Source organism: Artemia sp. Qi Xiang Cuo, chromosome 21, assembly GCF_049724085.1.
Source record: "Artemia sp. Qi Xiang Cuo chromosome 21, ASM4972408v1, whole genome shotgun sequence".
Classification (NCBI taxonomy): domain Eukaryota; kingdom Metazoa; phylum Arthropoda; class Branchiopoda; order Anostraca; family Artemiidae; genus Artemia; species Artemia sp. Qi Xiang Cuo.
Genome location: NC_142814.1, coordinates 53,799,714 through 53,826,156, shown reverse-complemented (window position 1 = coordinate 53,826,156; position 26,443 = coordinate 53,799,714). Strand labels below are relative to the sequence as shown.

Below are 26,443 nucleotides of genomic sequence, written 5' to 3'. Positions count from 1 at the left end.
TTTAAATTCTTTTTTTTAACTAAAATGCAATTTCAATGGTTTCTAAAGTAATTTGTGAAATATTACGACAGTGAAAGAACATAATAAAATCTTGTGAATTTCGCTCTTTTTATTGGCTTGAAATTCCACACAGAATATTCTTTAGCCCATTAGATTACAAAAAAGAGATTGTTTGTCTTTCTAGAAGCAAGGATTAACTTGAAAAACTTATTAAATTTGTCACAGATGGAAAGCAATGAAACTAAAAATATTGTTTACTACAAAATTATAGCAAGTGGTTGTTTTCCCTTCTGAAACCATCCTGTGCTTCTTACTAAAATTTTGCTAAATTTTCGATAGAAATCTCACTAACTTTTTTTTTTTTTTTTTTTTTTTTTTTTTTTTTTTTTTAGTACCATCAGTGGACTTTAACCTCAGTCCAGTTTTTACAATATATGTCAGGAATTTTTAATCACATGACTAAGATACTTGATAATTAATTATCATAACTATCATGGCTAAGATAATTATGTAAAAAACAAAAAAAGCTACCCATATGAAATTTAAAGGAAGGAAATTACTCTGAAAGGAAAAATTATAGGACCAAAAAAAACGATAATCATCAAAGGCCTTGTATAGTCTGTTTTATGATAGCGAGGAGAAATTAAAGTAAATAATGCAAAATATAGTTAGCCAAGCACTTTTAAAACTTACTACATTTGCATATCCGTCTGATCGAGGAAAATTAAAATAAATAATGCCAAGCTAACGAAGCAATTTTAAAACTTTCTTTATGCAAAATAAATTTGCACATGCGTCCAATCCTAATATAAAGATGGGAGGGGGTTAGGATAAGAGGATTCTTTGGCAGGAGTGGGGATTTCACAAAAGAACTTCCAAAAGTTTTGGACACTAGCTACTAAACTAAGACTGTACCAGTTAAACATTAAGGATACAGATATAGTTTTCTTTTATGCATTTCGGCACAAAATTCAAACACTAGCAACTTTGTATGTAAGTTTTTAAGCAGCTTTAGAGACTTCTGGTAGAAAAAGTTAATTTTGAAATTGCGGCACTTGAATTTTTATCAACTTCTGTGGGTTGAATGTTCTTCACTTAAGAACGTCGAACAAAAATAACACAATTTACAAAGATAAGCCACAAACTCAACAAGAACAAAACATTCGAGACACTGAATAGATTGCAAAAGCTTTTGCCTAAGCTACATCAAGTAAGTTGAAACAGGTAACATCAAGTAAGTTGAAACAGGTATAGGCAGCTGGTAGAAAAGCGTTATTACCACCCGTTGGCTGAATGGAAATCTACAACGAAAAAGTTATATACTACATATATTCGACACTACAAGTAATATATAATAATTTTAATCTACTAAAAGGACACAAGCTAAGTGACAGCTCTACCAGGCAAAATCATTTGGCAAATCATTGGACTAAATTGGATTAACAATACCAAAGATTAAAAAGGAAGGACAGAAAAGAAAGAATTTTCACATGCATAGGTCGTATTTAGTTTTAAAAAAAGAAGCTATTTCTTTTAAAAAGAACCTCCCATTATGTAGTTTTCCTTGTTAGAGTTCATTAAAATTAAAAAATAAAGCTTGACTTAAGTTACTTTTTATTTTGCTGCGATTTTTTAATGTTCCCATAATAACGCTTCCTTGAAAGCCGAACTGTTTTAAAACCTCAATGAAACTCCAATCCTCAATGTATTAGACAAATGAGAAACAAGATGTAAAAGTGAAATGCCATATTGAAGTAAAAACAAAACAACAACAAAACATTAAGGCCTGTTTCTACGTATAAGAATCTGGGGTCAACACAACCCCCAGGGGGTCGGAGGCAGGCGTCGTAAGTAATGCTCTGGGGACATGTATAGTTCTTATGGAAGGGAAGCTCGTATAAACTTTGGAGCGGGCTCTAATAATTGGAAATTGAAAGTTCTCGGTCACTTTTTAGGAGTCAAAAGAGATCGGACCCTCTCCTTACGTCTTTTCTTACCCAAACCCATCCGATAGAAATTTTGAGATAACCATTTCTTTAAATAGTTCAAAGGTAAGATAACAAAAACTTCCCAGGGCCAGGGGGCAGGCATTGTAAGCTATGTCCTGAAGCCGTATACGGTTCATATGAAAGAGATGCTCGTAAAAACTTCATAGGGCTCATTTGAATGTGAATTAAAAGTTCTATTTCATTTTCTCAGAGTGGTAGAAGATAGGAGGGCAACTCCCGCCCTCCTAACCTTTGGGTCTATTAGATGTATAAATCCATCCGATAAAAAGTTGAGGTGACCATTTTGTTAAAAATAGTTCAAACAAAATATATTAAAACTCTGAGGTTAAAAAAAGACTCCAGGAGCCAGCGAAAGGCATTGTAAGTTATACTCTTGGAGTATATATGGTTCTTATAGAAGGATTGCTCGTATAAAGTTCAGAGAGGGCTCATTTGATTGAAAATAGGAAGTTCTAGTTCACTTTTAAAGAGGCAAATATCTTAAGACGGGAAAATTGGATTCCAATTTTACGAGTGAACTGGTCAACTGAACACAATGGTGACTAGATGAAATGATAAAATTCCAATTCATTGAAATTGACCTGTTTCTTGCTTTTTTCTTTTGCCCTTAGCCCCAACGGAATAGACATACTACTTAACTTAGAAAGTAGGTTATGGATTTAGTCATGATAGCTGGTTTGGGTATGTTTTAGCTTGATGTTTGGGTTATGTGTGATTCTTCTCTAGTTACTGAGTTTCTATTAACTTTTAAGCACCAATTAATATAACAATAATGTATGTAGTAATTAATAAAAAAATATATATATATATATAAAAATTAATAAGAAGACTATTTACCTCTAAATAATATTTAACCTTCTAAAACCTTTTACTTATAAGAAAAATGATAGTCGTTTGTTGTCCTTATTCTTGTCAATGGCCTTGAAGAAAAGAAAAGGGAATCGTGTTGTAAAAAGGTTCTACGTTTCTTAAGGTTAAACTCCCTAAATCCATTGTAATGTTAATTTTCCTATGCTATGAAAAGAGATCTAGCTCTCTGACCCGGCATGTCAGCAAAACAAATTTTTCCACAAGGGAATTTTGAAGAAGGATCTAAAATTTGGTCGTTTTGTTTTTTCTGATTTAATTCCCAGGAAATAGAAAAAAATCTAAAGTGAAACTTGGTAGCTTTTTTCGAAAAAGGTCTGGAGCGTAAAAAAAGGAAAATTTGAAAAAATTGAAAGTACCATAAATTAAAAAAAATCTTTTAAAATTAATTGGCCCTTTTGAAAACTCTATTTTTTTTTTATTTATTCCTCCACGATTGTTTTTACGTTTTCACAATTTAGACTCTTGTAGGGCTTGTATAAAAGCGACGAAGTCAAAATTGATTTCAAGTTGTAGCTCTTTTTTTATTTAGTATATTCCAAGCTTTTCAGCTTATTATTCTCAGTCGTTAGTTTTATATATATTTATTAAACAAATTAAAATTTTAATTTATTTCTCCTTTATTCCTTCTTAAATTTTAATTTATTGTATAAACAACGTTGTATTAAATACGTAATTTATTGCATAAATTAAATATGCTCTTGGAGCATATTTCCAAGTTGTAGTTTTCACTATTTTGCTAATAAAGCATTCTATTTTCATCATGTTTTTTTCATTAGGTTAAATAGGTTTGGTAAGGTTAAAATAGGTTTGTTTAGGTTATGCATTTAATATATGCTATGCTTTACCCCCCCCCCCTACCCTAATGTTCAAATTTATAGCCCAAATTTGTTTCTAAACTATTACATTTTCACAATAATTTTGTTGTATTTCTATTATTATTCCCCAAACTTTACTTCTTAAGTGTGTTTTATATAATAGATAAGTATTAAATAGAGTGTAATTTGTCTTACTTTTTCCTTGCGAACTCTATTTTACATGTTGAGGTGTTCTGGAGACATTTTCCGGAGAAATTTTCACCTGGGTAGGAACTGTCTAGAATATTTTTCCATTGGAGGGGGGAATATCCGTGAGAAAAATTCTTTATGGTGAAATTATCCATGGAAGCATTTTTCAACTGGAAAGGGAGGATTCTTTTTTGGTTAGATTAAGAATTTTGTATAGTATTTGATTATTAGCGGCCTTAGACTTCATAATCTGGGAGGGGGGGCAAGGTATGCCACAGGAGTATACAAATATAAAATGCAAGCGCGGGCCCCTCCCTGTCTCGACCTATAACCACCAATGTATTGGATTAAGCTAATGAGGGTACCTATTAATTAAATTTTAAAAAAAAATCTTAGGGGATAAGATAGGAGTAAGGAGTACTCATTTTGCGATGAGCAGCCTGTAATGGAAGGAACTAACCAAAACCTGATCCAAGGTTAAATTAGGCTTATATGGGTGGTATGCAACGTGTAATGTATAGGTAGCAATGTATATAAATTAAAAAACGACACAATCATTCTCATTAAAATAATAATAATTGAAACGTTCGAAGAGGAAAAACATTACCGGTGGCGTGGGGGGGAGGTATAATGGATCTGAAAAACAGAGCGACTCCGCCCAATAGTAATCCAATCTCTTAAAAACAGAATTTTTATAACAATGGATCCTAAAAAAGTCAATTTTTATGCTTATACCATATATATAATACTCGTTAAGTTTAATATTATTTGTTTTTCAACTTTTTCCTCAATCTTTTGGTTTTTATCAGAAGGTTCAAGTGCAATTTTTATTGAGGACTCACCTACCAGGTGACAGGAGGAGCAGTGGTTCAGTCTGCCTCTGGACAAGAGTGAAGTACACTTAAAATTCAGCTGGCCTAGATAAAGAAAATGAATACTTTCATTTCTTTTCAAGAGGAAAATGGATATCTTCTAGTTATTTTTCTTATTTTTGCCTCTGATAGGTTTTGTTTTGGAAGTGGTTGCAAATGTGCTCTACTTTACTACTGTGTTATGTAAGAGACTTTTTTTTTAATTTTTTAATCGGAATTCATCTTCAGAGTGCCTGATCCCAGTCAGAAAAGTAACAAATGACTTATGGTGTTATCCCTGATATAATCAAATAAAATTTGGCAAGAACGCAATTGACAACCCTGATTTGAAACAACAGGAGCCAACTAGATTAACTCAAAAACTTAGTTAATTTTTCAGCCCCCTTTCCCTCTTTTACGCATAAATGATTATTGATAATTACACTATTCTAAATAAATTTTACGCGCCAAAAAGTTTAGGTAAAGTGGTATTCCTTTATATATGGTTTTCGAAAAAACATAACATAATTAATTTCTTTTAAAATTGCTTGTTCTCTCACTGCCTGCTTCGATTACTAACTTACTTTTCGTATTTCAGGTCCTTCCTTCCAATGGAAACTTCTATTGCTAATGAGTCTACAGATGATATGAGGGATTCAGTATCAGATGCAGGACCAGCTCTCATTGAGAAACAGAAAAAAATTCCCGAGGGTGTTGATTTAGGGAACATTCCGAATCTCAGCTGCATAGTGAACCTTCCATTTTTCGTTCAAGAGCTCGCAGAATTTTTACTGCACAAATTTCAATGTAGAGAAAAAAGCCCCGATATCCGCATCGTTCGTGTATATAATTTTGGCTTAAAAATCACACTAGTGACAGAATGTACTGCCTGTAAGTGGAAAAAACTAGTGAAAAACGAACCTGACCCACCCGTGATAAAGATCAAAGATTATTTAACATCTTTTCCGAAGAAAATCCGAAAGAATCGATTGAACGTTACACAAATGTGCGTGGAGACCTCAAATTGAAGGCTACTTGGGGTGTCACGGGCTCAGGAGGAGGCTACGCAACACTTTGTGAGATTTTAGGTGTACTAGGTGTGCAAGGCATGTCACAAAATTTATTTTTGAAAACTCAACTTTCTGTAGGGAAAGTATGGATGGATACTTTGACAGATGTTTTACTGGAGAATGGAAAAGAATCCCTACAGCGTGCAATTCACAAAGATCGATATGTCGATGATACATACTGGACCAAAGTGGTTTGTGATGGTGGGTGGAACAAACAGAATAAGGGACCTAATTATACACCTAAGGGTTGTGTGGCTGTAATCATTGATGCTTAAACAAAAAAATTGCTCTGCATGGGCATAAAAAATAAATATTGCTATGTTTGTTTTCGGGCGAAAAAAGAGGTAAAAACTCCTCTACAACATTTGTGTTTTATGAATTATGATGGCCCGTCAAAGAGTATGGAAACGGATATTCTCATTGAAGGTTTTAGAGTGAGCGATGAAATGCATGGACTGCAGTACCATCGTTTTATTGGAGATTGAGACTCGCGTATTTTATAAAAGTTTAAACAGAACATCTCATACGGTCCTCTAATTGAAAAATAAGATGGTGAAAATCATGTTACGAAAAACTACACTTCGCATCTATATAATCTAGTGAAAATGAAGAAAGGTGAAAATGCAAAATTTCTAAAAAGAGAGATTATACAAAGACTTACAAAATACCTTCGTGGGGCAATAACAGAAATGCAGAAGAGGAGTGTACAGCTGATAATTTAAAAAGTTTGCTCCAGAAAGGCCCCGATCATGTCTTTGGAAATCATGTAAAGTGCAATGATACTTGCCCCCGAAAAAGTCAACTACCCAATGGCTTTATAGAGGATCGTTGGTACAACTTGCCAGCACAGGTTCTCCAGGATGTGAGAGATGGGGTTGAGAACATGTGAAAGAAAGCAAAAATTTCCTCCTTACCGATGTAACAACGAACCTTGCCGAAAATTACATGTCAGTAGCTGCCAAGTTTTGCGGAGGCAAGCAAATTAGTAGGTCAAAGCGAGGGTCATATCATGCCCGAATTGGTGGTGCAAGCTTTTCCCACACACTCGGTCCAAAGTAGCATGCTTATACATGGAGAAAAACATTTAATCACAGTCCAACAAACATAATGAAGAAATTCTGTAGTAAAACCGCAAACCACCGAGCTAAATCCAAGCGAAATCTGATACGGTACTATAGTAATAGTGGAGGTAGATTCCAGGCTAAAAGAAAATACAATCAACACCTCCCTCTGAGTAACTCTGACTATTAACTAAGCTGTACTAGATCTGATATAAAAGCAGAGAAGCTAGAAATAGCTATGGCTACATTTGATGAGTTTATACTTAAGTGTAGTGAATCTACTTTGAAAGATCTTTCTGAGAAAACCAAGGGCAAATTTTCCAATGAATACTGAATATATCAAAGAACTAATCGAATAACAAGCACGTACTTTCACAGAATAGCTACAAGCAAACAATCAACTAAAACTGCACCGATTGTGAAAGATATTAGAAGTGGAGGTTGTGGTTACCGCTCAACTGCTATGCTGAAAGGTAGTCGGTTAGAACCTGTTGCTTTAAGAGCATACGAAGAAAACATTGGCGCGGAAATTACGAAAGGTGAGGATATTGGTATTTTGGTTCACTCAACACACCAGTTTCTTGGTACTTCATTAGACGGGATTTTGCCAGATGGGACACCAATAGAGGTTAAGACTGTCCACAATATTCCAGAAAACAAAACTATAATTGATGCAGCTCGTATGAAAGGCCTTGTCAAAGACTTCTTTCTGCAGAGTATCGGCTTAGATATAAGCCACTTACAAGTATTATAGCCAAATTCAAGGACAGCTCGAAATTTCAAATCAAGAAAAATGTTGCCTACTTGTCTGTAATAACGAGAAGGATTGGAAAATCCTTACAATTGAACGCAATAGAGAGCATTGGGCCAGAGTATTCCCAAGCCTTTTAAGCTTCTGGAAGGAAAATCTTTTACCAGAAATAGTTGATTCGCGCCATTTCAGGAATCTAGAGCCCAGAGAACCAATGTCTATTGGAACAGCTATGAAGACGTTGGGCTATAATAGCGGTAAGAGGCAGATTTTGAACCCAAATAACACAAACCACAAAAACAGAGAAAAGAAGAATTAGCAGCTGAAGACTTTTTGCCCATTATTTGGTCTGACTCTGAACCTGAGCCGTAGTTTTTGCTTGTATTTCTATATTTATTTTTAATACAATATAATGGGCGACGAACATATAAATCATTTATAAGTTTACTTAATATGGTTTTGCGAGGCCGTATCCAGGGGGGGGGTACCCGGTTTGAACTTCCACCCCCCCCCCCTGAAATTTTTGACCGAGTCGAAAATAAGTAAAACCTAGGTAAAAATCAGTAAAATTAGTCCAAAACTGAGTCAAAAATTAGTAACCCCCCCCCCCCCAAAAAAAAAAAAAATCCTGGATCCGCCCTTGTGGTTTTGAGTCAAATTTTATGAAAAGAAAAAATGCTTTTATAAAAATTCAAGACTTTTTCAGATTAATTATTCTTGGTGAATTGGTGACGGTAAATATATACACAAAGGACGCTCTGGCCTTAGATGGGTTAAGAAGACAGGAAGTAAAGGTCTGATTTTTGATAAGACATGACTTCTCATTTTTGTATTTGGACTTGATGGGTTCCTTCTTTTATGGATCATTTATTTTATCATATCAGTTTATGTTCATATTAAGTTTGATTTTTTATATGACTTTATTTCGGGTAATTTCAGGTTATATTATGGCTCTCTACTTTTCTTTGAATAGCTTATTGGAAAATGTGTTGTTTTTTTAGTCGCATTTATTGAACGAGTTTCATTGAAGGTAAATCGTCGAAGTGCTTGTAGATTTTTCCACTCCTGGATTGTCTTTTTTTTACCAAAAATATTTGAATGCAACAAACATTTTCAAAATTAAAAAATTTAAACATTTTGTCAAAATTTTCGATCATCCGTAGTTTTGTGCAATACCTTTTTACTAATATTTTTTGCACGGGGAGGATGGGGAGGCTTATAATTATACGTATTGAATATTATATTTTCAGTCTGGCACTGAGGCCGTGTCGACCCTTGGCTAGTAGAAGACAGAAAAAGGCAGGCGGTCAATGTCTTATTTGTAATAAGACCTGACTTTTCATTTTAATGCTTGGACCTTATGGGTTCCGTCTATTCATCCAAAGTAGCATCTCTTATATTTATTTTTGATTTAATTATTCATTTAATTGATATTTGTTTTATATTTTATTTATTCGATCATAGGAATTTGTGTTCATATTAAGTTTGACTTTTTATACGAATTTATTTCGGGTCATTTCAGGATATATTATGGCTCTTTACTTTTTGCTGAAAAGCTTTTTGGAAAATGTGTTTTTTCCAAGTTTTGATATAATTATTAATTTTAATTGATATTCGTTTTATGTTCCATTTATTGTATAATAGCAATTTGTGTTAATATTAAGTTTGACTTTTTATATAATTTTATTTCGGGTCGTTTCATGTTATATTATGGCGATTTTAATTTCGTTTAAAAAATTATTGGAACAGGTTTTTTTTTGTTACTTAAACTAGTATTAGCATTAATTGAAAGAGTTTCATTGAGGGTTAATTGTCGAAGTGTTGGTAGAGCTCTCCACTGCGGGATTTGTCAGTTGTTTTTTGTTTTTTTTTTAATCGAAATTTAATGGAATGCAACATAGATTTATAAAATTATAAAATTTCAAAAAGTATTTAAAAATTTTCTATAATCTGTCGTTTTGTGTAATACCTGTTCACTAATATTTTTTGCATGGGGTGGATGAGGAGGAGGATTTATAATTATACGGATTGTGTATTATCATTTTTAGTCTAGCACTTAGGCCGTTTCGACCCTTAGCTAGTAGAAGCCCTTGAATATACTTTTATCTTTTTCTAATATTTATCAAAGGAATTGTTTCATGTACCGTTTTGTCAGAACTATCAGTTTTTTGTTTTTTTAATAGATGCATGACAATGTGATTTATAAAAAATTCTGTTTTGTTGTATTTAGATAAAATAAAGAATTCGAAATTAGTTAAAAATTCAAACTAGTGTTTCTTGACTTATTTTTCTATTGAGGTTCCCATGTTATCATTTACGTTCAGTTGTTTTGTAGTTTTCAAACGAATTAGCTAGGAAACAAACAAACATAAATCAAAATAAATAACAGTCAAACTCAAAACGAGCAGGAATTAATATGAGTAGGGATCTAAACCCCTATGCTTTCCAAAAGCCAGAACATAATTTTTACTTTACTGAAAAAATTCAAATTATTTTAATGAAGAAAATGTACGTTGTTAGTTTAATATACATATGCTAATATTTATTATTTAAATTATTAAATAATTCTTAATTCTTAATATTATAAAAATGAAAACATTGAAATTATTTTTTTTCAGTTAAGTAAAAACTTTCTGAATATTCTGCCTATTATAAAGAATGGTGATTTTGATTTTTTTCCCTTTGTCCCTTTCTCATGCCCTGTAAGTTTCAACCAAAAAAAAGGAAACTTTAAGGTTTTTAGAAATTCGCGTCTCCCCACTTGATGTAACCGATTTTTATTAATACTTTCTTTATCTTTATATGCTGATTAAAGGGGGCCTCCATTGGTCCCTGTAAGTTTAAGGCAATTGGGAAAGGTTTTTTGGGCAGTTTTAGGCGTTTAATATTGATAAAACCAAACTTCTAAAATGTTATGTCTCTATGAGGGTCTAATTGACCCTGTTTCACAAATACTGTAAGTTTCCAGACTATTTGAGGCCGAACTAATTTTGGGGTTCATGAATTGACACAGCCAAAAATTAGTCTCAATCTGTGTAACAGTAATAATCTTATTTTTATGTCTTTCTTTTTTTTTTTACTTTCCAGAATTGTTTTTCGTTTAATAAAGACGATTCAGTTAAATTTAGTCAAGTTTTTATTCCTATGCTCTTTACTAAAACTGTACGGATGCAAGTGATCTCGGGACCAGGAAGCTGAAATCCTAATCGATCCGAGGCCTGATATCCTTTTTTTCCGGAAATTTCTACATTTTCTTATTAAAATTATTATATTTTTGTATTTTATTTTAGAGCCTTCCCCGAGAAATATTCATGCCCACATCCTTCTCACTAAAAAAGTTAAATCACCAACCTGATTTGACTAAATTTACATATGATGGTGGGGGTGCATAATAGAACTTAGAAATTAGCCGAACAAGTATGGCTTGCTTATTGATTGATTCTGCATACAAGACTTAATGATATTGAACCAACGGGATGAAAATTATATTGGGTCAAGAAATTTGAGTGGATTATAATTCAGAAACATTTAAATGGAACTTCAATTTCAAAATAAAGTGAACAAGAGGTTTCCGCACCCTTGCTAATTTATAAACTAGATAACTGAATGACGACCATATTTTCATTGGCAGTCTGTTAATATTATCTGGTTTTCAATGACTGTCCTACAATTTATCATTGCTTTGATCTGCTTTCTGGAATTATTGCTTTCTGGACTAGACATTATACTAGCAAAAACATGGGAACCATAGATTCGCATTCAAAACTATTCCCATATGCAATGACTGCTACCGTGATAATACCGTATCCCAGATCCCCTCCCAAATATGGTTCGATATAGTCCTAGTCAAATAGTTCGTGGTAACGAACTTTAAGTAAGGAGTGACCCGGCTCAATAGTAATCAAAACTCTAAAAAACAGAGTTTTGATACCAGTTTGATACCAGATATATCAGAAGTTGAATTTTTATGCTTATTTTAAATATGTAAGTTTCATTAAGTTTAGTCTTACCCGGGGGTGATCGTATCGACTCATTGGTCCTAGAAGATCTTGAGAGGGCTCATTAAAACGGAAATTAAAAGTTCTAGTGCCCTTTTTAAGTAACAAAAAAAATTGGAGGGCAACTAGGCCCCCTTACACGCCCCTTTTATCGCAAAACGGTCCAATCAAAATTTTGAGATAGCCATTTTCTTCAACATAGTTGAAAGGCAGGGGCATAGCTCCAGCATTTTTATTGAGGGGGCAAACAAGTTCCACATCCAGAGAGTCAAGGAGCATGGGCTATATAATAGCTTTTTTTTCAATTTATTGGGGGTACAACTGCCCCCCTTGCAAATCCCAAACGACGCCACTGTTGAAAGGCCAAATAACTATGCCTTTGGAGATATCTGGACCCCCACAGCCCGTGGGAAAAGGTCTTTACGTTACAAAATTTGCCCATTATTCACGTATAGTATTTGTTATTGGGAAGTTTGCATACATTTTTCAGGGGGGAAGAGGGGTTCTGCTGGTGGGATTCATACTCCTGCCATTTACCCGTGCCCCAGCCATTTAAACATTTGCCTCTCAATTACTTGGACTATCTGTCTTGGCTTTTCTCTGTCTACAATTACCCAGCCCAGTCTTGATGCAACCTATTGCCCAAAATACTTGATAAATTCAATTCAAAACTTTTTCTTTGGAATCAACAAAAAATGAAGAGCATTATTTTTACTATTTGTTTTTTCAGGACAATGATGATCATCCACATTGTCCTTGTTGTCACATTTTTCATCAGTATTAGAACTCTATGTACATTGAGTGGCTTAGAATTACATCAAGAATATATCCAAAAAGGGGGATTCTTTGTCGGGAGAGGAATTAACATGATCCTGTCCATATACTGCCTCATCAATTTGAAGTATTTGTGGAAGTGGTGGGCGAGTTTCGGGGTAAGTACATTAATGAGTATGATATTTGCGGCAGTTGAAGTCATCACATGTGCTAATTGTACCAGGTTCTAATAATATCAAAGATCTAAAGTCGAACTGCGCAGCGGCGTTCGGTCGACTTTAAATTATTTTTGCGGCAAGTCTTTATTGCGTTAACCGCAAAGTCGGAGCTTTTCCTTCTCGTGTGGTTTAGTATTTCGATTTTCCTGATTAGAAATCAAGCAGAGCTTGCACTATCCCCGAATTTTCGAGAAAGACGCCTGAAACAACACAAAGATGACATAACTAAAGCTTTAAATTCTAATAATACAAATATTTGCTTTGATTCTGCTTTAAGCAGTCACATATATGATAACCCTAGTCATAAAATGCTTTTTGAAGAAACTTGCCTTATTAGCAATGATTTAGGCATAAAACAGGTTGTTCAAGAGGCAATTGAAATGGTAAATGTTTTGGCTTGCATAATGCCCAGATCGCTTCATGGTTAGGGTGAAGTTATCTAAATATTTGCAGGGGATGTCATCGCGTATATACAGGGCAACACCTCCGCCAATCCTGTCTGTTCTAGTGTTTAAGAAAACCTTGCAACCAGCCATCCTTCCACTTGTTTCATCGAGCTGCCATGTTTCGGTAATTGCAGCGATGTGGATGTTATTCTTATGTAGAATGACATCTAACTCATCCTCTTTTTTCGTTAGTGAGCGGACGTTGCTCAGAAGGAAGTTTGGAAGTTGGTGTTTACAAGAGAGAACCTGCGGCGATAATACTGGAGGACAATCAGACCCGAAATCATTGGTAGGAGCATTGTTGTCAGGAATCAGCCGGGGCGGTAGGCTCACGCGAAGCATTGAGACTAAACAAACCTCACGATTAGATTTTTGGCTGGCCAATCGTCCGTAGGTGACTAACACGTCAATCTTAAATTTCTTTCTGCCACCTCTGCGTCCTCTTCTTGTTCGCTTGAGAACGAAGGGAAAGTCATCTATATTTTTATAAATTCTCAGTGACAGTGTGGCTATGACAGATGGCGCCAAAACAGCAAAAGAAATGAAAGTACCTTTTTTGCATTGATCAATCCAGTTTTCAGCAGCAGCGTCAGTCACAAAGAATAGCACTTTTAATACAGTTTTGATTGATACCACTTTCATCGCAAAGGGAGGAGTATTTCAAGGCACTGAACAAGTTAAACTAGGATAGAATGACTTGCAGTCTCAACGGCGCGAGAGCCATCTATCAACACATTGAAACAGCAAATCTGTCATAGCCACCATCTGTCATAGCCACACTCGTCACACTGAGAATCCAAACAAATTGAAAATGAAAGTGATGATTGGGCTTTGGATTTGACATGGGTAAGGTCATCAATACCTACCGTACTTTTGAAAATCAAAATCTTTGACTAGATAAATCGTTGGAAGAACAAGAAGTTATCGTCCCACCATTTGATAAAATTAAAAGAAACCGAGGTTCGGAGATATGTCTTTCATAATGACAAGAGACAAGCTAAGACAAAATCAAAAGTTTTTTTCTCACCACCTGAACAATTCAAAGAAACAAATTTTATGCAATATGTCTTTAACAATGGCAAAAGACAAGGCGATTAAAAAGTTAAAGGTAAAATAAAAAAAACGTATTTTTACGAAGTAAATACTTATAATTTAAGGTCCATTTGGACTTCAGGACATAACTAAAAGGGTAAAACTGTCTGTGTATATAAAACACGCGACAATGAAAATCCATATATAGCCTGCCACGTACCGAGTGCCGGGCTTCCGGTACTATATATACATGTTTATGAATATTATTTTCTTTGGAATCAACAAAAAATGAAGAGCATTATTTTTACTATTTGTTTTTTCAGGACAATGATGATCATCCACATTGTCCTTGTTGTCACACTTTTCATCAGTATTGGAACTCTATGTACATTGAGTGGCTTAGAATTGCATCACCCTGTGATGCAATTCTACAGAAAAAAATTCTCGAGGGTGTTGATTTAGGGAACATTCCGAATCTCAGCTGCATAGTGAACCTTCCATTTTTCATCCAAGAGCTCGCAGAATTTTTACTGCACAAATTTCAATGTAGAGAAGAAAACCCCGATATCCGCATCGTTCGTGTATATAATGTTGGCTTAAAAATCACACTAGTGACAGAATATACTGCCTGTAAGTGGAAAAAACTAGTGAAAAATGAACCTGACCCACCCGTGATAAAGATCAAAGATTATTTAACATCTTTTTCCGAAGAAAATCCGAAAGAATCGATTGAACGTTACACAAATGTGCGTGGAGACCTCAAATTGAAGGCTACTTGGGGTGTCACGGGCTCAGGAGGAGGCTACGCAACACTTTGTGAGATTTTAGGTGTACTAGGCGTGCAATGCATGTCACAAAATTTATTTATGAAAATTCAGCTTTCTGTAGGGAGAGTATGGATTGCTACTTCGACAGATGTTTTACTGGAGAATGGAAAAGAATCACTACAGCGTGCAATTCACGAAGATTGATATGTCAATGATACATACTGGACCAAAGTGGTTTGTGATGGTGGGTAGAACAAATGGAGTAAGGGACATGACTATTCACCTAAGGATTGTGTGGCTTTAATCATTGATACTTAAACAAAAAAATTGCTACACATGGGTATAAAAAATAAATATTATTATATTTGTTTTTGTATGAAAAAAAGAGGTAATAACTCCGTGACAACATGTGTGTTTTATGAATTATGATGGTCAGTCAAAGAGTATCGAAACGGATATTCTCATTGAAGGTTTTAGAGTGAGCGATGAAATGTATGGACTGAAGTACCGTCGTTTTATTGGAGATGGAGACTCGAGTGTTTTATACAAATTGATACAGAACATCTCATACGGTCCTCTAATTGAAAAAGAAGAGTGTGCAAACCATGTTACGAAAAACTACACTTCGTATCTATATAATCTAGTGAAAATGAAGAAAGGTGCACATGCAAAATTTCTAAAAAGAGAGATTATACAAAGACTTACAAAATACCTTCGTGGGGCAATAGCAAAAATGCAGAAGAGGAGTGTACAGCCGATAATTTAAAAAGTTTGCTCCAGAAAGGCCCCGATCATGTCTTTGGAAATCATGTAAAGTGCAATGATACTTCCCCCCAAAAAAGTCAACTACCTAATAGTTTTATAGAGGGTCTCTGGTACAACTTGCCAGTACAGGTTCTCCAGGATGTGAGGCATGTGATTGAGAAGGTGTGCACGAAAGCCGATTTTCTTTTTACCGATGTAACAACGAACCTTGCCAAAAACTACATGTCAGTAGATGCCAAGTTTTACGGAGGCAAGCACATTAGTAGGTCAAAGCGAGGATCATATCATGCCCAAATTGGTGGTGCAAGCTTGTCCTACGCAATTGGTCCAAAGTGGCATGCTTATACATGGAAAAAAACATTTAATCACAGTCCATCAAATATAATGAAGAAATTCTGTAGTAAAAATGCAAACCACCGAGCTAAATCCTAGCGAAATCTGATACGGTACTATAGTAATAATGGAGGGAGATTCCAGGCCAAAAGAAAATGCAATCAACAACTCTCTCTGGGTAACTCTGACTATGGACCGAGCTGCAACAGGCCTGATATGAAAGAAGAGGAGCTAAAAATAGCTATGGTTACATTTGAGGAGTCCTATCTTAAGAGTAGTGACACCGCTTTGAAAGAACTTTACGAGAGAACCAAAGGCCAATCTTCCAATGAAAACTGGATATATGAAAAAGTAATAGAATAACCAGCACGTACTTTCACAGAATAGGTACACGCAAACAATCAACTAAAACTGCACCGATTGTGAAAGATATTAGAAGTGGAGGTTGTGGTTACCGCTCAACTGCTATGCTGAAAGGTAGTCGGTTAGAACCTGTTGCTTTAAGAGCATACGAAGAAAACATTGGCGCGGAAATTACGACAGGTGAGGCTATTGTTCTTTTGGCTCAATCAACACATCAGTTTCTTGGTACTTCATTTGACGGGATTTTGCCAGATGGGACACCAATAGAGGCTAAGACTGTTCACAATATTCCAGAAAACAAAACTATAATTGATGCAGCTCGTACGAAAGGCCTCGTCAAAGATTTCTTTCTGCAGAGTATCGGCTTAGATATTAAGCTCAAAACCACTCACAAGTATTATAGCCAAATTCAAGGACAGCTTGAAATTTCAAATCAAGAAAAATGTTGCCTACTTGTCTATAATAACAAGAAGGATTCGGAAGTCCTTACAATTGAACGCAATAGAGAGCATTGGGCCCGAGTATTCCCAAGCCTTTTAAGCTTCTGGCAGGATAGTCTTTTACCAGAAATAATTGATTCACGTCTTCTCAGGAATCTAGAGCCCAAAGAACCAATATCTATTGGAACAGCTATGAAAACGTTGGTCTATAATAGCGTAAGAGGCATATTTTCAACTCAAATAAAACACCCCACAAAAAAAAAACAGAGAAAAGAAGAATTAGCCGCTGAAGAGTTTTTGCCAATTATTTGATCTGACTTTGAACCTGAGGCGTAGTTTTTGCTTGTATTTCTATATTTATTTTTATTACAATTTAATGGGCGACGAACATATAAATCATTTATCAGTTTACTTAATATGGTTTTGCAACGCCGTATCCAGGGGGGGGGGGTTCCCGGTTTGAACCCCCCCCCCTGAAATTTTTGACCGAGTCGAAAATAAGTCGAAAATTAGTAAAACCTAGGTAAAAATCAGTAAAATTAGTCGAAAACTGAGTCAAAAATTAGTAACCCCCCCCCCCCCAAAAAAAAAATTCTGGATCCGCCCTTGTGGTTTTGAGTCAAATTTCATGAAAAGAAAAAAATCTTTGATAAAAATTCAAGACTTATCAGATTAATGATTCTTGGTTGATTTGTTATGGTAAATACATACCCAAAGGACGCTCTGGCTTTTGATGGGTTAAGATGACAGGCGGTCAAGGTCTTATTTGTCATAAGACCTGACTTTTCATTTTAATGCTTGGACCTTATGGGTTCCTTCTTTTATATTTCATTTATTTGATCATATCAATTTATGTTCATATCAAGTTTGACTTTTTATATGACTTTATTTAGGGTCATTTCAGGTTATATTAAGGCTCTCTACTTTTCGTTGAATAGCTTATTTGAAAATGTGTTGTTTTTTTAGTCGCATTTATTGAAAGAGTTTCATTGAAGGTAAATCGTCGAAGTGCTTGTAGATTTTTCCACTCCTGGATTGTCATTTTTTTACCAAAAATATTTGAATGCAACAAAGATTTTCAAAATTAAAAAATTTAAACATTTTGTCAAAATTTTCGATCATCCGTAGTTTTGTGCAATACCTTTTTACTAATATTTTTTGCACGGGGAGGATGGGGAGGCTTTTAATTATACGGATTGAATATTATATTTTCAGTCTGGCACTGAGGCCGTGTCGACCCTTGGCTAGTAGAAGGCAGAAAAAGGCAGGAGGTCAATGTCTTATTTGTAATAAGACCTGACTTTTCATTTTAATGCTTGGACCTTATGGGTTCCGTCTATTCATCCAAAGTAGCATCTCTTATATTTATTTTTGATTTAATTATTCATTTAATTGATATTTGTTTTATATTTCATTTATTCGATCATAGGAATTTGTGTTCATATTAAGTTTGACTTTTTATACGAATTTATTTCGGGTTATTTCAGGATATATTATGGCTCTTTATTTTTCGCTGAAAAGCTTTTTGGAAAATGTGTTTTTTCCAAGTTTTGATATAATTATTAATTTTAATTGATATTCGTTTTATGTTCCATTTTTTATTTGATAGCAATTTGTGTTAATATTAAGTTTGAATTTTTATATAATTTTATTTCGAGTCGTGTCAGTTTATAGTATGGCGCTTTGATATTAGTTTTAAAAACTATAGGTAAAAGTTTTTTTTGTTACTAAGACTAGCATTGGCACTAATTTAAATATTTTCATTGAGGGTGAATTGTCGAAGTGTTGGTAGAGTTTTCCACTGCTGGGTTTGTCAGTTGTTTTTTGTTTGTTTTTTTAATCAAAATTTAAGGAATGCAACATAGATTTATAAAATTATAAAAGTTTAAACATTATGTCAAAATTTTCTATCATCCGTCGTTTTGTGTAATACCTGTTAACTAATATTTTTTGCATGGGGTGGATGAAGAGGAGGATTTATAATTATACGGATTGAGTATTATAATTTTCAGTCTAGCACTGAGGCCGTTTCGACCCTTAGCTAGTAGAAGCCCTTGAATATACTTTTATCTTTTTCTACTATTTATCAAAAGAATTGTTTCATGTACCGTTTTGTCAGAACTATCAGTTTTTTGTTTTTTTAATAGATGCATGACAATGTGATTTATAAAAAATTCTGTTTTGTTGTATTTAGATAAAATAAAGAATTCAAAATTCGCAAAAAATTCAAACTATTGTTTCTTGACTTATTTTTCTATTGAGGTTCCCATGTTATCATTTACGTTCAGTTGTTTTGTAGTTTTCAAACGAATTAGCTAGGAAACAAACAAACATAAATCAAAATAAATAACAGAGTCAAACTCAAAACGAGCAGGAATTAATGTGAGTAGGGATCTAAACCCCTATGCTTTCCAAAAGCCAGAATATAAATTTTACTTTACTGAAAAAATTCAAATGAATTTACTGAAAAAAATGTGCATTGTTAGTTTAATATACATATGCTAATATTTATTCCTTAAAATCTTAATTAATTTTGATTTCTGAAAGTTATAAAAATGAAAACATTTAAAAGAATTTTTTTCAGTTAAGTACTGAATTTCTGAATATTCTGGCTTTTAGAAAACATAGGTGTTTCGATTTATCTCCCTTCGTCCCTTTCTTAAGGTTTTTAGAAATTCGCGTGTCCCCACTTGATGTAATTAATTTTTATTCATACTTTCTTTATCTTTATATACTGATTAAAAGGGATCTTTAGTGGTACTATCTATATGCCCAGTAGGTTTAAGTAAACTGAGAAATATATTTTATGCAGTTTTATGTACTTAATACTGATGCAAACAAACTTCTAAAATGTTGTGTATTTATTATGATCTAGTTGATCCTTTTTCACAAACACTGTAAGTTTCCAGACTATTTGAGACTGAACAAATTTCGGGGTTCATGAATTGACACAGCCAAAAATTAGTCTCAATCTGTGTAACAGTAATAATCTTATTTTTTATGTCTTTCTTTTTTTTACTTTCCAGAATTGTTTTTCGTTTCATAAAGACGATTCAGTTAAGTTTAGTCAAGTTTTTATTCCCAGGCTCTTTACAAAAACTGTACGGATGCAAGTGATCTCGGGACCTGGAAGATTAAATCCTAATCGACCCGAGGCCTGATATCCTTTTTTTTCTGGAAATTTCTGAATTTTTCTTATTCAAATTATATTTTATATTTTTGTATTTTATTTTAGAGCCTTCCCCGAGAAATATTCATGCACACATCCTTCTCACTAAAAAAGTTAAATCACCAACCTGATTTGACTAAATTTACATATGATGGTGGGGGTGCATAATAGAACTTAGAAATTAGCCGAACAAGTATGGTTTGCTTATTGATTGATTCTGCATACAAGACTTAATGATATTGAACCAACGGGATAAAAATTATATTGGGTCAAGAGATTTGAGTGGATTATAATTCAGAAACATTTAAATGGAACTTCAATTTCAAAATAAAGTGAACAAGAGGTTTCCGCACCCTTGCTAATCTATAAACTAGATAACTGAATGACCACCATATTTTCATTGGCAGTCTGTTGCTATTATCTGGTTTTCAATGACTGTCCTACAATTTATCATTGCTTTGATCTGTTTTCTGGAATTATTGCTTTCTGGACTAGACATTATACTAGCAAAAACATGGTACCCATAGATTCGCATTCAAAACTATTTCCATATGCAATGACTGCTACCGTGATAATACCGTATCCCAGATCCCCTCCCAAATATGCTTCGATATAGCCCTAGTCAAATAGTTCGTGGTAACGAACTTTAAGTAAGGAGCGACCCGGCTCAATAGTAACAAAAACTCTAAAAAACAGATTTTTGATACCAGTAGATATATCAGAAGTTGAATTTTTATGCTTATTTTAAATATGTAAGTTTCATTAAGTTTAGTCTTACCCGGGGGTGATCGTATCGACTCATTGGTCTTAGAAGATCTTGAGAGGGCTCATTAAAACGGAAATTAAAAGTTCAAGGGCCCTTTTTAAGTGACCAAAAAAATTGGAGGGGAACTAGGTCCCCTTACACGCCCCTTTTATCGCAAAACGGTCCAAACAAAATTTTGAGATAGCCATTTTCTTCAACATAGTTGAAAGGCAGGGGCATAGCTCCAGCATTTTTATTGAGGGGGGAAACAAGTTCCGCATCCAGAAAGTCAAGGAGCATGGGCTATATAAGATTTTTTCAATTTATTGGGGGGGGGCAACTGCCCCCCTTGCAAATCCCAAACGACGCAACTGTTGAAAGGCCAAATAACTATGCCTTTGGAGATATCTGGGCCCCCCACAGCCCGTGGGAAAAGGTCTTTACGTTACAAAATTTGCCCATTATTCACGTATAGTATTTGTTATTGGGATGTTAGCATACATTTTTCAGGGGGGAGGTTCTGCTGGTGGGATTCTCCATGGGGAGGGTAGTTTCCATGCGGTAAGTTTTTCAGGGGAAATTTTAAACTAGGGGAGTTTGCCAGAATTCCTATACGAAAATTCTTCTTAGTTATTGCTTTCTTATTGCCGACTCAATTTTACGCGTGGAGATGTTAAGGGTAATTGTCCGGGGTAAATTTTCACCAGGATTGAATTATCTAGAGAATAAATCTGTGAGTAAGAGGGATTTATCCGTGGAGATGTTGCCAGATTTCCTGTTATTACTTAAAAAACGATCAGAAATGAAATAAAAAACAAGTTTTTTCAACTGAAAGTAATAAGCAACATTAAAACTTAAAACGAACAAAAATTATTACGCATATGAGGAGGGTTACTCTTCCTCAACACCTCACTCTTTACATTAAAGTTTGAATTATATCCCAATTCTTTAAAAACGACTCCCGAAACACTGTTCGTTTAATTAGAACAATAAGAAGCTTTTTTTTTTAAGTTCTTAAAAAACTAGCGTGAAGAGCGAGGTTTTAAGGAGTAGCAACCCCCATCATATACGCAATAATTTCTTTTCGTTTTAAGTTTTAATGCTGCTCCTTACTTTCAGTTGAAAAAAATTGTTTTTTTATTTAATTTCTATACAAAACTGTTACTTCCTTTGTTGGCTGGCATGATTTTTCGGCGCCTTTCTCATCATCGTTGGCTTCATAGCGCAAAAAATGTATTTTGAAAAAGAATATCAGTAAATTTGTATAGAACTTAGGGCTATATCTTGGCTTCTAGGGGGGAGGACGCAATAGTCACGTTAGTGACCATGGGTAATAGATCGGTGCAATGCATGTTCTTTTGTTGCTGCAGTGATGGATTCAAAAGAGGCCGTGCACAATCGTGCTAATAACTAAAGCTCCCCCCCCTCAAAAAATTACCAGGGGCATGTTCAATATTTGAGGGCCACTTAGAGTCATACAGCTTACTCGCATTATCTCCCGATCAAGCATTTAGTCAACAAACTCATAATACAATCAAGGAAGAAATCACCCTAAGGGGTGAATCTATTAGTGAGCGGGTTGTAAATGGGCGTTTCAAATTCGCCTGGTTTGTGTCTTCAATGTTAAGAATTTAAGTAGATTAACCTTAATGACACGATAAGGCACGATCGTAGATGTGAGGAAAATAGAACCAGTACCGCAAGTGATATAATAGTATTAAATCATTAAAGGCTAGCGAACAGAAGCTACAATCAGCTGATAATCTTCTGTCTATTTATAGTCTTACAATTTTCTTGGTCACTTACTCATTCAATAGCGTTGCAGCCTAAAATTCAATTGATTTGCTATTGCTGTATACTAATTATGTATTTAATTCTGTGTTTCTGTGCTTTCTTGTCTCATGATTTATCCTTGTAAAGGCCAGCGCAATTGAGTGGGACGACTATAATAGTTTTCTATAATTATTCGAAGATATCAGCACAATAGTAACTTTAAAAACTTTTACGCAAGCTTATATTACAAGGTCGGATTTGTAAGAAATGTCCTTCTAATTTTTAGAACTAATATCAAGTTGCTATGAATTTGGTAGAATCCGGCTTAAGCCAATGTTCTTTCAGAGTATATTTGAACCCGATGAATTTATTTTGTAACCCTTTCCCTTTATAACACAGTTTCTTTATTTAACAATACACACCCTTTCTTAGAAGGATTGAATTTAAATACGTTTGTTTGACAAATAAAGGGGAACATATTTTTTTATATAGCGTGACACTGACCATAGAAGTCTGTTGGGGCTATAACTTTGTTCAAGCTTCTTTTATGTATGTAGAATGTAAGTCTGGTGTGCTGCTTGCTCTTTCTCAATTTCATTATGTTAAAATCCTAGTAAATGGAAATATACCCCATTCTTTAATATTATTATTAGATTCTTCTAAGCAGGAACATATTAGCCTTAATATATTAGTTACAATGCTTGCTTTTCTTCAATAATAATAAATTTCACTTCTAGCAATTATATGAACAAGAATTGATCTTTAATTGTGAAAAATTTTGTTGAATCTTGATTTATAATGAAAACCATAACTATTAACTAAAAAGTTCTCTTATTTAATAATAAAATCTTAGTTTTTCTTATACCTGTGTTGTCTTGTATATTTTATTACGATGAATAGGATTTGGTCAAGATATCTCTCTCACTTGGTTCATTTCTTCAATTCGAGGCTTAATTAGGGGTACTCGGGTCTCATGGCTGAGTTTGGACATGAAGTCATCACCATGAAAGAACCCCCCCCCCCTCTTACACCCCCCGTCTATTGAGGTTCTTGGGGGGAGGAGAAAATCAATGTCTTCTATCCGTATCAGCCGAAAGCGTATTTTATTTGCCATAACGAGGATCATGAGGCCAAGGAATGTCAGAGAAATAGTAAAAATCAAAGAAGGCAGAGTGTCCTGAGTCCAAACCCGGAAAGTTTAGTTTCGGCGAGGGCACCACAACCTATAGCAACACCGAAGCCACCGCCAGGAAATGAAGGAGTTAGAGGCATTAGCGCACTCTCACCATCAGCTGCGGTAAATATGGTACTGGAAAGTGCAAAGATAAATGCTAAGAAAGGAGGTGGACCAAAAAAAACCCAGACCCAACAAAAGAAGCAGCAGAAAGTGGACCAGCAACCAGAGAAGCAGAGAAACATGGCAATTCAGAGGCAAGAGCAAGCAAACAAGTAGCAGAAAACCAAAAGAGGGTTTTGAGACCACCAACCAAAACACAACAAGACCAAGTAAAAGAAGGAGTAACAAACCAAAATGTACCGTCACCGAAGAGAACCCTTTGTCAGGCATCCCTTGGTAGCACGGGGAGTAACCAATCAGAGGAGAAAAAAACGGAAAGAAAAGGTATCGGAAAGGAAACAGGATGTGGAGGGAAAAAGAGGATATAGGTGAAAAAGAACAGTTTTTTTCCTTTTTTAAGTAATCAAATGCGGATAGCTACATTAAACGTGAATGGAGCAAAACAAGCAAAAAGACAGACTTTTATTTCAGAACTTGTAACAAAACAGAATATAGATGTAGCATGTCTACAAGAAGTTGACTCGAAAAAGTTTAAAGCCCCGACAGGTTACCAGTATGTTTATGGAGGGATCCAGCCAGACGTTGGTTTCTTTTTAAAAGAAAGTGTACAGTGTGATCAAGGAAGCATGCGTTTTGAAGATGATGGAAGCATTTGTAGTTTGCGTTGTGGGTCATTGGTGATAGTAAATGTCCGCCTACCGTCACGAACGGGTAACTTCACACAACGGGGTGAGTGCTATTCGTGAAAAATTGCCAAGGTTCCTTTGTTAAGAATATTTGATAATGTTGGGGGATTTTAATTTTATAGTGTCCGAAGCGGATGCCTTTGGAAGGAATGGAAAAGTAGTAAGAAGAAGACGCAGTGAAGGTTTGAAAATAGTGATAAGTGCTTGGAATTTGAAAGATGTGTGGGTTCATTTTGGGAAAGGATCTGGATTCAGCCGAATGGATAACCGAGGATCAAGCAGAATAGACCAGATTTACGTCAAGCAAAATCTGTTAACGGAAGTGATAAGTGTTCAGAACGAACTAGTATCTTTCTCTGACCACACTGCTCTTGTGATGGATATGGGAACCAACACAAACCGAGAAAAATTTATAAAGAACTATTGGAAACTAAATCCTTTAACACTAAAGGGCCCACTAAAAGTGCAGCTGAGAGCTAGTATTCGAACTTGGATGCATGATTTTACAGATGAAACAGAGCCAGTGCAATTTTGGAAAGTCCTAAAGCAAAAAGTAAAAGCATATGTACAAAACTGGGAAAAAGAATCAAGAAGGGAAAGTAAAGCACATAGACATCTTTATAGTGTTAACTCAACTGAAGGGAGAGATTGACGGGGGGACGGAGGTGTGGTACGAGTTTAAAGAGGTCAAAGATGATATACGAAAGATTGAAGAAAAAGAATTTGAAATTTGGAAACTGAAAAATAGATTGGCTGAAGAAGAAAATGCAGAACAAGTAAATCTAGCAATGAAAATTAAGGAAAAAAGAAAAGAAAAAATAATAGAATTATGGGATTAAGAAATAAGCAGGGAGAGGTTGTGGAAAATGAAGAGGAGATACAAAAAATAGTGGAATATTTTTATAAGCAAATTTACACATTGCCAGATCAAGAACAAGATAGCAGAATAGATTCCTTGGCAGATTTTTAACCAGTTATGAAGGTAAAGACCGAAGAGAATGAGCTGATACTGCAGGAGATAACCCGGCTAGAAACTGAAAAAATAATAAGAGGAATGAAAAATTGTAAGTCACCTGGGGTGGATGGACTGGGATACGGATTTTATTCCGGAAATTGGGGATCTGTTTACTTTGGTAGTGAGAATCTATGTTGGACAAGTATATCCAGAGTATGATGTGGGCATGATATCTCTCCTTTTTAAAGGAGGCGATAGAATGGACCTTCAAAACTGGAGGCCTATATCGGTTTCAAACAGTGACTGCAGAATAACGTCCAAATTCTTAACTAAGAGAATGGAGAAGGTGATGCCTGGAATCCTGGGAGGATATCAATTTGGCGGTATTCGAGGAAAGAAGGCCCAGCATATTCTCAACGTGCTGAATGACTTGTTGGTACGCAGAGACAACGAAATGGCAAAAAATAAGGTGTTTTCCGTAATGGCTTTCCTACTGTGTATGGATGTTGTCAAAGCGTATGAGTCGGTTATAAGATCGATACTGTGGACACTGATGAAGGAAAATTTTGGGTTTGTGAAGTAGTATGAAAATTTATATGAGAACCCGATGGTGGTTGTGAATACAAATGGTTAGACTAGTAAAAGGCTCAAGCTTGAAAAGGCAGTGCGACAAGGGGATCCGAGTGCCCCTTATTTATTCGAACTTTATATAGATCCACTTTTTAAGTATGTTGAACGGCGGATACAGGGGATTGCCATTACGACGAATATCTCCTTGAAATCGATGTGGCCTTCCTTCCTGGGAGTATGGCTGATTTGATGGAAGTGGTGAGAGGACTAATGTGGTATGAGGAGCATTTTTTGGTAAAAATACACAGAAAAAAGAGCCAGTTACTAAACATAGGTGAGTGCGCACGGTTAGATGATAGTGTCTGGGTCGAGGAGGCTCAGTCAGTGAAAATATTGGGTGCACTTTTTGAAAGAACGGCGAATGGGGAAAATTTGTGGGAGGTGCGTGTGCAAAAGTTTGAGGGGTTGTTGGTAGCCCATCAAAGAACACATTTCG

General features: G+C 35.0%; 1 long non-coding RNA gene across 1 annotated transcript in view; it reads right to left on the bottom strand.

Annotated features, from left to right (window-relative positions):
• Positions 1-454: 454 nt before the first annotated feature.
• LOC148939739 (uncharacterized) overlaps positions 455-26,443 on the bottom strand; it is a 93,979-nt gene continuing 67,990 nt past the window's right edge. The window contains exon 4 of the long non-coding RNA XR_016143540.1: positions 455-1,301. This is a non-coding gene — a long non-coding RNA (uncharacterized LOC148939739). The remainder of the gene's footprint in view (positions 1,302-26,443) is intronic.